The 10,729-nt window shown below is 40.5% G+C and overlaps 1 protein-coding gene across 1 annotated transcript in view; it reads right to left on the reverse strand.

The window, feature by feature from the left end:
- The window catches only part of LOC138159471 (zinc finger protein 135-like), a 49,299-nt gene extending 40,527 nt beyond the window's left edge, over positions 1 to 8,772 (reverse strand). The window contains exon 1 of the mRNA XM_069085837.1: positions 8,644 to 8,772. The gene's annotated coding sequence lies outside the window, so the exon portion shown is untranslated. The remainder of the gene's footprint in view (positions 1 to 8,643) is intronic.
- Positions 8,773 to 10,729: the final 1,957 nt, after the last annotated feature.

The raw sequence follows: 10,729 nt of genomic DNA on the forward strand, positions 1-10,729 counted from the left end.
TTTCTCATCAGAAAGGACACGCCCAACGTAGGCCAAGATGGTGACAGCAAGGGAGTGCAAGGGAGTATAGCTCAAAGCAAGTTTATATAGACCCTAAAATGGAACCCCACCCACCCACCACACTGCCTCTTCTTACCAGTGGCTGGGCTTCAGAGCTCAGTCTAAACTCAGAAACTTCCACCCAGCAACAAAGCAAAAAAGGCATGAAACAAGGAACTGTTTGCTCAGCAGAAAAGGAGGGGGTCCAAGGAGGGGTAGAGTCCAGGTAAGCAGGAATTGGCTCTGTCACCTGATATACTTCCTTATCTTGGGTAACACTCTGCTTTCTCATCAAGGCAGTTTTTGAGAAATATAGGAGGGGTGCAGGGAAGGGGTAGGTAACAGAAGGCATCAGGTCTTACCCTACACTGAGAGGGCTTCACTATTTCAGTATTTCACTCAATAGTATTAGTCAATTATACTTCTCAGCTCTGGTGAAAGGGTAAATTAAAAAAAAAATCTTTTCTTTATAGTTTTGCTTTTACATCACCTACATTTTCCAGTGTATCCCCCTCTCCCTCTACAAAGCCATCCCTTACAACAAAAAATAAAGAAGTTTAGTAGAACTAACGTATGGAGGAAGTATGACAAGACAGTATTCCAAAATCATAGACCCTACTCCCTACCCCACTTCCGCAAATAATAAGGGGAGGTGGTACTTATTTTTTCTTTGGGACCACACTTGACCATTATAACTTCATGGCATTCAGTTTTTATTATTTTATTGTTGTTCTTCCTGTCTGCAGTATTTCAACCACTGAAGATACTGTTTTCCTGGTTTTGCTCACTTCATTTTGCTAGGTAGTGAATTATTTAAAAAAAAAAAACCTTTTTTGTAGATGTATCTGTTTTAGTTTTTTAAATAAAATTTTATTGGGGTCTTATTTCAATAATCTAATTTTCTCCCTATATCCCACTTCAGCCCTGAGTCATTCTGTATAACAAAGGATATTTTTAAAAGAATAAAAGGAAGAGAAAAAATCAGTAAAAACAAATTATTATACTAAAAATGAAAATATATGAAACTTTTAACATCTGTGGGTTACCCACCTCCACAATAAATAGGGGGAAGTTAACACCATAATATTTTTCATCTATGCCCCCTTCTTTCCTCAGATACTGCAACCACTCTGATGTATGCCACATCACCTTGTGCCTGAACTACCACAATAGATGGTCTCCCTGTCTCAGATCTCTTCCCTCTAAAATCCATCTTCTACTTCAGTCGTAAAATTGATATCACTGGACCAGATCACATCTGAGCATATCACTAAATAAATTTTATTTGAAAAGTTCCAGTGGTTCCATGTTAACTCAATGATCAAATACATAATCCTGTTTGGCTTTCAAATCTCTTCATAACCTGGCACCTTCCTACCTTTCTAGGCCTCTTACACTTTATAACCTTTTATATACTCTTTTTTTAATACTGTCTTCAATTTACTTATTTATTTTTAGTTCTCAACATTCATTTCCACAAGATTTTGAGTTACAATTTTTTCTCCCCATCTTTCCTCTATCTCCCATCCAAAATAGCAAGCCCACTGAATACCCCTCCCCCAATCCATTCTTCCCTACATCCATCCCCATCATCCTCCTTACTTTTTTTTTGGAGGGCATTTGGGGTTAAGTGACTTGCCCAAGGCCACAAGGCTAGTTTTTGTGTGTCAAGTATTTGAGGCCGGATCCAAACCCAGGTCCTCCTGACTCCAGGGCTGGTGCTCTACTCACTGCACCATCAAGCTGCCCCAAGGTAGTCTATTTTTTAAGGTGTTATTTTCTTCAGTGTATTTTTGGGGTCTCCTTTAGCAGGCTGTTGACTCTTATTCACTGCACCACCTGGCCGCCCCTAAGCAATTGGGGTTAAGTAACTTGCTCAAGGTTACATGGCCAGTTATTTTTGTGTGGGTGTTAAGTATCTGAGGCCAGAACCGAACCTAGGTCTCCTGACTCTGGAGTCCGTGCTCTTACTCACTGTACCACCTGACTGCCCCTCCTTTCATATACTCTTATGAGAATTAGAACCAATGGGAGAAAAACCACAAGAAAGAAGAAACAAAAACAGACAGAGAGCAAATAATATGCTTTGATCTGTGATGGGGTACAGGCTTTGGGAAACCCCTTGAACTCTGATTGAATCTTCCCATTTGATGAGGCATAACCCTTTCATTATAACTAGGCCCAAATCTCTTACTCTTACTAGCCTAGCCCTCCACCATCCATCTACTCCCCATTTGATTCTATCAAAATCTCTATACCCAAACCTGTTGCCCTTAAACTAGCCTAGCCCTCCACTTTCTGTCATATCCTGGTAGCCTTCAGCTATTTCCCACCTTTAATACCCATTCCTGGAGTCTGACCTCAGTTCCATCAAAGATCCTCCTTAGACTCCTCCTCAAGACCTTCCCCAAACTCCTCCTCTAGACCACTTCTAAATCCTCCCACAATCTTTCTGTATATAAGATTCATCTTGCCTCCATGTCAGGGCTGAGATTTAATCTAGTGCAGACTCACTCCATGTCAGATTATGCTGGCCCACTAGTCCAATACAAGGGTCACAGATACTTAGACTCCTTAAGAGTCTACCCATTATGGCAAATCTTTAATAAACTTTGCTTTACTTTGGCTGAGAGAAGGTTTGAGTCAAATTCATTTGGCAGGACCCAGCAGTATTGGTATTTTGGGGTCTTGATCACCCCTAAACCCTAAATGTCAGCATGGTGGCATATGGACATAATGTAATTGTATAAGGAAATGATAAATGTGAAGAAGATAAAGAAATATCAAGAACATGAATACGATTGGAAAGTTATACAAAGGTATACAAGATAAAGATAGAAGTATGATAGCAACAACATATACATAAGTAATTATAGAGCAATATAATAAGGAAAAATATAGAGAATAAAAAGTGTGTATGGTAAAAATACCAAAAGGTAATTTTTTTGTTCATTTAAAGTATAAAAATATATATGTATCCATATACATACATACATATTTAAGTTAAAAGTAGTAAATAATGTTTACAGAATAATCTTTTCATTTTATTTTGTGTGATTTTTTTACTGATGATTACTAGGTTTAGAATAATTTTTAAAATTCATTTAAAATTAAAATAAAACATTAAGCAAAGACATTCGTGGAACTATTTATATGAAAATTTGAAAACAATCTAAATAACTAATCACAGGGAATTTTAAAATTTAAGTATGCTCTCATAGAAACACTATATTTATGGCAGCAGTGTCTTTAGAATTAATCAATCCACAAACATTATTAAGTGCTTTCTAGGGACTGGGGATACAGAACAAACAAAATAATCTTTACTCTCATGGAGCTTATATTCTAAAAGGGGAGACAAGTACATATATAAGTATACACAAAATATAAAGAGAGCAATTAAAAATAAATGCAAAGTAGTTATATACAACATAGTTTGGGGACCAGAAGGAATAGCACAAGTAGGTGCATGGGTACAGGGATGGCTTCATGAGAGAAGGTGATACTTGAATTGTGTCTTTAAGGAAGACAGGGATTCTTTGTGAGTGTATTCTACATGTAAGGGTTGGCCATTACAAAGAAATGAGAGGCTGGTGCCAGGCTGTACAGAGCTTCAAAAGCCAAACAAGAATTTATATTTGATCTTATAAAGGCAATATGGAGCCATTAGAACTTATTAGACTCTGTGCCTTGAATTTTGTGTTATGTTATAAAAGCTGTTGCATTATTTTGTCCAGAAATAAGCCTCCATGTCACTTCATAGTTATTTCCAAATCATACTATCTCAACCCCTCCATCTCCCTCATCCCTCTCCACTGGATCGTGAACTCTGTCTCTGGTACTCTAAGTGAATTTTTGCCTTATCTTGTCTAGATTCAGGCTTCCATGTAATTTCTCTGACATTTCCAAACCAGACTATTGTGTACTCTCCCCACACTCTTTCTAGTTTTCCTTTATGTGTTGTCTCTCACCATTAGAATGTAAGCTCCTTGACTTCAGGGACTAACTCTCTAATTTGTATTTGTATCTTTAGAATTTAGAACAGTACCTGTTACATAGGAAACACGTAATAATGCTATTCTATGTCATTAATTGATCAATGAGTAGAGAAGTGACATTGCTCATTTTCTTTGCTTAAGAAAAATCTCTTTGGATGCAGGGGCAAGATTAGACTCCTAAAGTGTGGAGAGACTTGAAATCAATTATGCAGCTGCTGCAATAATCTAGACAGAAAGTGATAAGGTCCTCAAGATAGTAACTACATGAGAAGAAAAAAGGATGGGCTATATTAGAGGTAGAGATGTTAAGATTTGGCAAGTGACTGAATATGTGGAGTGAAGAGTGAGAAGATGATGCTGATGTTACAAACTTGGAAGACCAGATGATGCTCTTTATGGCATAAAAAGATAGTTTAGAAGAGAAGTGGGTCTTGAGGTAAATAAAATGAGTTCTATTTTGGAAAAGTTGAATTTGAAATGTCTCTGGGAAATTCCATCTGAAATGTCTAGTTGGAAGTTGGTGACTTGGGACTGAAGCTCAGGGAAGAAAGTAGAGCCAGATAAAAAGATCAGGGAATCCTCTGCAGAGATGATAATCTGGGGGTAATAACAGCACTTACTTCTCAGGGTTGTTGTGAGGATCAAATGAGATAATATTATTTGCAAAGAACTTTGCAAATCTTAAAAACCACTATATAGATACTAGCTATTATTATCCTTACCATCATCATCATCATTATTCTTCTTCTACTTATGTGCAAGGAACTGGGCAAGGCGCTTGAAACACAAAAATGAAAGTTTCTGCCCTCAGGCAGTTTATATTCTCTTATGGTGATTAAAACATACACAGATAAATAAATACAATTTCAGAAGAGATAGACAGCACTAACATGGAGGGGGATTTGGCAAAGAGGAATCACTAAAGATCTCTTAAGGAATTGGCACCTGAGCTGAACCTTAATAGAAGCTAAAGATTCTTAGAAGTAAAGACAAAGGACAGAGCATTCCAGGCATGGAAGACAGCCTGAGTAACAGTATGGAGAAGACTAGAGATAATATGCCAAGTTTGGTTGGAATACAGATCGCTTGAAATAAAGTAATATGAAATAAGTGTGTAAAAGGAGATTGGAACCACAATGTGGAAGGCTTTAAATTACAGGCTGAGGAATTTGTATTTTATCATAGTAACAACAATGAGCCAGTTAAGAATTTTGAGTGGGTGAATGGCAATGGTTATTTACTTCAGGAATAGAAATTTGACAGTTGTATGGATAAAGTATAGATAAAGGATTAAAGAGAGTACTTGAGAAGTCTACAAACCAATTAGTAGGCTAGAGAACTAGTCCAAGAAAGAAATGATAAAGGCCAGAATTAAGGTAAAGGCTGTGTTAGTGAAGAAAGATAAAAGAAATTTTGTAGAGGTTCAAATGACAAAACTTGGCAACAAGTTGAATAGGGGAAAGTGGCTGTGATAGAGGATTGAGGAAATGTTCAAAGATGATTTTGTGGTTGTGAACTCAAGTGACAAAAGGACAGAAAGATGGACGGTTTTTTTAGGGGGGATTAATTTTGGATATGTTAAGCTGAAAATATGGATAGGATATTGAGGGGTTGATATCAAACAGGCAGTTAGTTGGAAATGGTTTGTTTAAATAGATTTGAAAGTAATTTTCAGAGAGACAACTGAACTCATATTTACTAAGCAGATTGTGATCCAACAAAAGAACAGTCAGATAAGCAGGAGATCTAAGAGGGTGACATCACAAAACCTAACAAAGGAGACTATAACAATGAGGAGTTAGACAAAGGCATCTAAAGCTGCAAGGAGTTCCAAAGAAACACTGAGAAAACGTCATTGGATTTATCAATTAAGAGACCCCAGGAACCTTAGAAAGAACAGTTTCAGTAGAGAGATGGTGTCAAAAGCAAGATTTCAAGGGACTAAGAAATGAAGAGAGGAAATGGAAACAACTAATACAAGATTGTTCTAGGATTTTTATAAAAGCTTGAGCATGGCAGAGTCAAATGACAGTTTTTTAATATTTAATATTAATTAATTTTAACATTGAGACCTGGAATATGGAAGCAAGTGAAGCCTGATTGGAAGAGACAGACTGGGAGAAGAGGGATGGAAAGCCATAATAAACATAAAGAATGGGTTTATCATGAGTCAGAGAGTAATAAAGGTGGGAAAGGGTAGATAGTTATATTAGGAGAATGTGAATGAAATAGAGAAAAGTGTGTTGGAATCAGAAAGATTTAGGAATTGAGAAGTCATATTGTAAGAGCAGCCTTCTACATAAATATGAAGGCCTCCAGGATTGATGGGAAAGAATGAAGAGAAAAAACGTGAGCCAGGTACTATAGTATAGAGGTACCTGGAGGTCAGTAGGTGATAGCAACATGTTTGGAAAGAGGGTATTACATATGTATGAGATGGAATGAACTGTGAGTACTTTCCTCAAAACAACCCTATGAGGTTGGTAGTACATACATATTTTATAGATGAGCCAACTGAGAGGCTAAGGACCATGACCATATGGCTAGTATGGGCTTGAGCTGGTACCCAAGTCCAGATTTCCTGATGCCAAAGTCCATTATACAACACTTGGGAGACCTGGCTGCAGCTTGAGTGCAGCATCTATACCTTTCAGTACCCCAGGGTCACATCCCTCCTAATTTATTTATCCTTATTTAGTAAGAGGAAAACTTCAGTAGATAGGAGGGGGGGAAATCCCTCCTTTCATGTTTAATTTCAAGTCTCCAAGCTCCTCAGAAAACATTAAAAAAAAAAGTATACATTCACAGCAGACCACAGACTCCCAACAATTTCTGCTCAAGTCAATCCACCTTGCCAACTCAAATTCAATGGATGGTCATAAATTCATTGATGTAAAGGTCCTTGGGATGAATAAACCACATAAGTGATGGAATCCTAATAAAGCTGCCCCCAGTCCCAATATTCTAACTTTATTATAGGCCCCGCCCCACTGAACAGCAGGCCCACTCTACCTACCCACTCCCCACCCCCAATGTCCTAACTTCTTCATATATACCTCACTGCTCCCTGGAACAATAGGTGTGTCCCTGAACTCTTATTTCCCACAGGCGTGTCCATGTGATGGAACCCAGCTATTGCCTCTACCTAGTCATTGCCCCCAGACCCATTCCCACAGAAACAGGTGCGTTCTTGTACTCAACCACAATCACATCATCTATCTAGGCCAAGACAGGACCATAATACCTAATTATCTATCTTGATCAGAAAGGACCACGATAGTAAGAGCACCAGCTCCAGTGTCAGGACGACCTAGGGATCAAATCCAGGCTCAGACACTCAGCACCACACCCAGAAATAACTGGCCGTGTAACCTTGATCAAGTTACTTAACCCCGATTGCTTAAAAAAAAAAAGACCATAATAGCTAGCCAATTAGAGGGCAGCATAACCAGAATGTTTAAACCCAGAATCATAGATGAGACCCCTCCTCCATTACCTAATCCCTTAACAAACTCCTCCTGCCTTTTTAATAGTAATCATATTCCTAAATTCTAGGTAAATTTCTGTTATGTAATTGCATTTATAGGGTAAAGACTCTATAAAAATCCATCTTGCTTTCTCTGAAGTTGCTAAGTTTCTGGTTCCTCTTGGAACTTAGCCCTCTTCATGAGAGGTGTCAATAAATGCCTATACTTGGATGAGAGGTGGTTTGACTCTGAATTCTTGGAGACAGTTCCACCACAACACATCATGAAACCCCAACAATTTTGCAGTGGACAAAGCCCCCATTGGCATCCCTGGGTTTAAACCGCAACATAAGTGTGAAGCATTGTTAAGTATTTCTACATTAAACTCTTCATTTTAAAGATGAAGAATTGAAACCAAGTGAGTAGTAAGTGACTTTCCAGTGGTTAAACAGCAAGCTCAGGGCCTCAAATCCAATATACTGAATCCTAAATCTAGTGGGTTGTTTTTTTTTTTTTTTTCCATTTTGCTGGTTGCTTCCCAGGAAAGCTGCTCTCCAACCCCTTAACTATTCTCAAGTACAAAGGGTCCTGCATTCAGCCATCTGAAGGAGAGTAGCTGAGGGATGAGGGCTGATTCTGAGAACTGAAGGTTTGAATGGTGGTGCTACATTCCACTCCCTCCAGCCAAACCACAAAGTTCAGCACTAACTGCTGCTCCATGAGCCTATGTCCCCTATCAGAAGTAAATGCTGCCCCTCCTAGGAGGCCAGCTGCCTCTACCCAGGATACCTGATACCCATATTCTAGTCCATCTCCACGTACCTGGGATAACTGCTGCCCTGCCCGCTAGCCCAGATCCCTCTCCCTGGCATAACTAGCTCCCCGTCCTCGAGCCCGGCTCCCCTGCCAGGGCTAATGGCCACCTCGCCCAGGCTAACTGCTCCTCCCCCGGATAACGGCTGCCCTACCCCAGCTAACGGCGACCCTGCCCACGAGCCCTGCTTCACCTGCCCGGACTAGCGGCCGCCCTTCCCTGAGCCCAGCACCCTGTGCCTGGACTCTGTCCCCTTCTTAATCTCCAACCTGACCAGGTCACGAAGACCCGCGGGGCGCCAGGGTCAGAATCCCCAGGTACGTACCTGGAGCCCGGGTCTGTGACTCAGCCTGACAGCCTCACTCCAAAGCCGGGATGTAAAACGTCCTTGGGACCAGCAAAACGACGCGCGCAGCATCCCGCATCCTGTGTTCAGTGAGCGAGCGCGCCTGTGCAAAAGAAAACCCTCCACAACTACAACTCCCAGAATTCCTTCACTTTCCACCTTCAAGGCACTCATTTGCCAAAAGATCCTAACTTCATGATACGTCATGTGTTGTCATGGGGACACACTTTGTTTCCTAGATTCAGTGCCCTCCAGCATTGAGGCTCCAGCAATTCCTTTAAAGAGCCTTGCCTCCCACCCCAGCTTGCTCTCTGTCGGTAATTCAAGATTTCTTCATTTAAGGCTCAGAGCCTGAGATAAACTTTGTTTGGAAGTTTGCACAGTCCCACACTACCTCTAAAGAGGTTAGACTTTTTCAAATAACTTGGAGGCATTCTGGTCCTGGCCCTGTCTTGAAAGAACTCCAACACTGCAGAGATGACACCAGCTTACTCTGCATGAAAAGAAACTGAGGAGCTGGAAAAGCAGAGCCAAACTGAGGCAAAACGCCTGAGCCTCCAAGAGCTGGTGGAGAATTACTGGAGAAACAGTCCTTGAGAAATGGAGGGAATACGAAGACAAACGCAGGCAAACAACAATGCCTCCATGGACCACGAGGCCAGGAATAGGTGACAGTGGCAGTTAATCAACGAGTATTTAAATTCAACAAGCATTATTAAGCTCCTATTATGTTCCAGGCTGGTTGATGTCAGTGTGCTAGAGTCAAGTTTCAGTGTGTCTGTGGCCGATCAGACCAATAGGAGATTGGAATGCTCTGCCACAGGTCAAGCACAAATAGTTCATGTGAGCATTTGGGGTGGGTTCTCCAAACTTGTGCATAGTGAGTTTCCTTTGAGCTGTTTCAGTTCTGAAACACAGCACCTTCTCTGATGTGAGCACACCATGCTGACTGGTCCTGTGCCAGTATCTCCTATGTCACACTATCTGTTCTAAAGTTCTTGAGAGAGACCTTGTAAGTGTCCTTGTATTGCTTCTTCTGACCACCATGTGAAACATTTCACCATGTGAAAGCACCTGGTGCTAATTCTATTCCAATTGAGATTTACAAAGTAGGGGGTCCATTGCTCATACAAAAGCTGACTGAAATCTTCCAGGTTATATGGCAAGAGGAGGTGATCCCCCAAGAGTTCAAGGATGCCTCCACTCTCCATCTCTATAAAGGTAAAGGAAATAGGTTATCCTATGACAGCCATTGGGAGGTCTATCTCATTGCTATCAAGATTCTTGCCAGAGTCCTCCTTAATAGGCTGATCCTTCACCTGGAAGATGGTCATCTAATCTATCTGAGAGCCAGGGTGACTTCAGAAAGGGTCAAGGAACAGTTGATAGGGTGTTCTGTTGCCTGTCAACTCCAGGAGAAATGCAAGAAACAGAACAAAGGTCTGTACACAATGTTCATTGATCTGACCAGGGCCTTTGATACTGTTAGTTATGAGGGCTTATGGAAAATTGTGTCAAAATTTGGTTGCCCAGAGAAGTTCATAAGCACTGTACATCAATTTCATGACGGCATGCTGTAATGGAAATGCAGATTTAAAGATCTTCCCTGCCCCTAGGCTAAAGTGCAGCAGAAGCCTGGGGAGGGAGGCTTGTTTTTCAGTAGATACTTTTTGATTGGCCAGTGGGTCAATAAGGTTGTTACATTCTCTGAGCCAGGAGAAGGCTATATAAGCCCTGATGTGTAGCTTTGTTTTGGGGACTCACTTTGAGAAGTGTTCTGTGATTTGATCTGAATTCTGGGAAGCCGTTGTTGAGAGTCCCCCGGCTTTGAAAAACCCAGAATGTGGAAACCCAGATGTTGACTGGGTATGGATGTAATGGTTGGACAGTTTGGAAATCTGTCTACTTGATGTTTCTGTCTTGATAATTATGCCTGTATACTTTGAGGTTCAGGGTGCTGACCTTTTCTCCTGAACAAGGTAAACGATATATGTCTGACTGATTAAAGTAAGCTTGTTAACCCATTTTGAGTTGCTTTCCTTTAACAAAGCAGATCCAAGAACCT

This window comes from Petaurus breviceps, unplaced genomic scaffold, assembly GCF_028583685.1.
Source record: "Petaurus breviceps papuanus isolate PSGF00001 unplaced genomic scaffold, PetGlider_PUasm1.0 176, whole genome shotgun sequence".
Taxonomy (NCBI): Eukaryota; Metazoa; Chordata; class Mammalia; order Diprotodontia; family Petauridae; genus Petaurus; species Petaurus breviceps.